This window comes from Anarrhichthys ocellatus, unplaced genomic scaffold (genome assembly GCF_004355925.1).
Source record: "Anarrhichthys ocellatus isolate YVR2014 unplaced genomic scaffold, GSC_Weel_1.0 scaffold6, whole genome shotgun sequence".
In the NCBI taxonomy this organism is placed as follows: Eukaryota; Metazoa; Chordata; class Actinopteri; order Perciformes; family Anarhichadidae; genus Anarrhichthys; species Anarrhichthys ocellatus.
This window is the reverse complement of record NW_022280036.1, coordinates 7,466,009-7,469,580: the sequence shown is the minus strand read 5'-3', so window position 1 is coordinate 7,469,580 and position 3,572 is coordinate 7,466,009. Positions and strand designations below refer to the sequence as shown.

Below are 3,572 nucleotides of genomic sequence, written 5' to 3'. Positions count from 1 at the left end.
ACACACACACACACACACACACACACACACACACACACACACACACAGGGCCAGATGGATGGCCCAAGGCCCCTATTATGCAGTGACAGTGATCAGGATGAGCAGCCCTGTGAGAGTCACACAGCCTTGACATGCAGGAGACACACACACCACAAGAACACCCTGCTTGGGAGTGAACAGCTATACTGAATGTATATACAGTCAGTCGCGCTTGCAGCCACACACAAAACTCCCCCCTCCACCGCGCGCACACACACACACGCACACAGCAGGTGGTGAAAAGCTGGCCCAATGAGCTTCTCTGCTGTGCTGTAGCTGTGCCACATTAACAAAGCCCTCCAGGGAAACCCTGTAGCGCAGGGTCACGGTCTGGTCACATGCCTTGCTTTCCACACATCTTGCTTTCTCTCTAGTTCCAAAGCTCTCATATCATATGCTCACATTCACATACGTTTATCAGTCCGATTTCATCTTTACCCCCCCCATGTACAGGCTTCACTTCTGTTTGTCCACTGTCTCTACCCTTCAGTCTTTTTTTCTTCTTCTGTCTTTCAATTTTTTTCCCAAAGCTCTGTATTGTCTCTACGTTTCCCCTCTTCTTACAGTAGTGTGCTGTAGGTCTCTGCAGCATTACACAGTCAAACTGGGTCACAACCCTCTCAATGGGACACACACTTGGGCGCAGCAGCAAGGACAGCAGGAGATGTGCTCTTATGTGTGTGCATGTGCAGGTAGTGTGCTTTTGTGCATAAACCGTGCTCACATGCAACCACAGCAGCTGAAACCTGGGGCCAGTTTCAGGTCTACTTCCTCTCCAATTATCACCATCAGAACTAAAAACAGCAGATCTCTTACCCAAGCGCCATTTCTTCCCTGCTTTGGGAACAGACAACGTCATCCTGTGAAAGGTGCAGTCAGGATATTGACTGATTTTAAACACCTCATTCTACCCAATCCCACTAAATAATGGAAATAATCAATAACGGCATGGGGGGGTGATACATGCGAGTTGAGACATGAAAAATTATAGGAGAGGTGGGGAGTGATTGGAGGGAAAAAAAACAGCAAGTGAGAGTGCAAAAGAGGTGCAAGGTGAGGCGAGAGATGGAGGGGCAAGCAGAGAGATAAGGGGTGGAGATGGGTGAGTGGGTGGCAGGCACAGGGTGGGGGGGAGCCATATCTTGTCTGCACAATGGCAATTAGTGGCCTAATCCTCCCCCCTTCACCTCGGAGAGCCATTACTCTCCCATGCAAGACTAGGCCAATCAATAGCAGCCCACTCAGCCTGGCGAATGGAGCTACACTTAATACAGCTCTAGTGTCACAGCCTATTTAGTCACCTCACTCTCACACACACACACACACACACACACACACACACACACACACACACACGGGGGGGGGGAAATAAGGCTGGAGGGAGGGAAGATGCAGAAAGGATAGGACTGCTAAGCAACAGACCTCTACTCCATCTATTTCTCTAACCCCCCTCTCTTCCCATCTCCTCCTCCTTTTCCATGTAGAGGCAAAGCAGACTGGAGGAGAGGCAGGGCAGACTAAATAATTAAGAGCAGGAAGAGAAGCAGGTGAGGAGAAGAAGGAAATAAAAGAGACAAGGGCCGTCCAAAAGCTTCATTCTCTTCTTGCAGCCTGTATAATCTGTGTTCACATCTAAGCATCCTTCCCCGCCACGTACACACACACACACATAATACAAACAGCTATTCCTCCATCATCCCCTCCTCCTCTCTCAACACCCCACACAACCACCACCCACCTACCACCTCTTCATACACGGCAATTCCTTTTCCTTCTGTTCTTCAAACACAGTGCCTTCCAACCAGACGTAGATCCGTCAGACTCACACAATTTTCATAAACACATTTACAATACTTACTGACGGTGAGGGCTCATGGGAAATGTCTGAGAGATTGGTTACATGTTCGCATTTCTACATCCCTTTATATTCCTGTTTAAAACCATAGAATGTGTGAATATGTGTGTCCATAAGCCTCCATCCATACCGTCCAAGACTTCCTCTTGTCCATTTTTCAAAACCCATATATCTTTATTCAACAATCACCCTCACATGAGGGTGCCATCTTTTCTGCCATATGCTCCTCCCTTTCCATCTATACAGAGAGAAGATGGCCATACATGCTGGTCCTGTAGGGAGCTAGAGGAGGCAGAGGAGGAGGAGGAGGGAAGCACAGCATTCGGCCCCAGAGTCTAAAATAGGCTCATCAGCTCTCAACCTGCACTTCATTAGCTATACTGATTGTCCCTTTCTTGGTGTGTGTGTGTGTGTGTGTGGTGATGGGGTCGGGTGGGGGGTACACAAAGAAAAAGAGAGCGAGAGAGAGAGCGAGCGAGCGAGAGAAGAGGTAGAGAAAGAAGGAATGAGCAAGGAAAAGAGAGAAAGAAAGCAATAGCTGTCTCAGTCCCAAGCTGTGTGTGATTAATGTGAAGCTCCTTTCTCTATCGCCTCCTCTATTACCAGTCCCACTCTCCCAGACTGCCTCCACACTTGACCGCTCAAGCTGAGCCACGCGCACGCACACGCACACGCACACGCACACACACACACACACACACACACAAAAGATACAACCAACAGCAGCAGCAAACAAACAAACCAAGCAGGGGTCGGAGGCTGTGGCCAAGTGTCCCTGCATTGACGGCACCTTCTAGTTCAGCCACTGACCCAATCAAAAAGCCACCACAGCTTTTCAGCAGGCTATTTCATTCCAGCAGCTATAGCGGTGAATCCCTCTGGATCACGAAGCCTTGATAGGAAGACAACACCACACAAAATGTTTTAGTGTTGCCAAATGGCCCCAACCAATCTTCCGCCACCACCACCAAAACAGCCAAGCATGGCCAGCCCCAGCCATGCCAGGCAGACGGTGCACTCCTCCACCCCGCCAACACATCCACCCCACCCCCCTCCTCCACCCGCCTCCCTCCCAGCATGCATTACAACAACATCAGCACTTAATTAAACAGTCCATTTCACACCTGGTGTGCATAGCAGTGCCCAGCCAACCCTGCATCCATATGCCACCCCACCAGCAGCACAAGCCTCAACACGTGCACTCTGATACACACAAACATCCCCACACATACAGACACACAATAACCACTGATTCACACAAACACCACACACACCTGCTACTACAGTCTTGGCCATGCACTGACAACACAACACAAAGCCTGTAATCTGCATCAGGGAGTGGGGGGAGGGGAGAGGCACACTGTGTGTGTGTTGCTGTGCCAGCGATGGAAAGAAAGACAGTACAAGATGGCGGATGGAAAAAAGAGGAGCAATCCTCTGTGCCTTCTGCCGACTGTACAAACTGTATATTATGCTTGAATGCTGCTTTGCTACTGAGCAGAGTCATGTGAGGTGTAAGGTTGCTGCGTATGGAAAGGAGAGAGAGAGAGAGAGAAAAAAACAACAACAAATGAGCTTGTTTGTGAGTGTTTCAGGGACAGTCACAGCCTGAGGGGTTTTGCCTTCAAGAAACACTCTTTCTCACACACACACACACACACACACACACACACACACA

The 3,572-nt window shown here is 49.4% G+C and overlaps 1 protein-coding gene across 2 annotated transcripts in view; it reads right to left on the bottom strand.

Annotated features, from left to right (window-relative positions):
• gse1b (Gse1 coiled-coil protein b) overlaps window positions 1–3,572 on the bottom strand; it is a 172,533-nt gene that overhangs the window by 34,603 nt on the left and 134,358 nt on the right. The window lies entirely within an intron of this gene.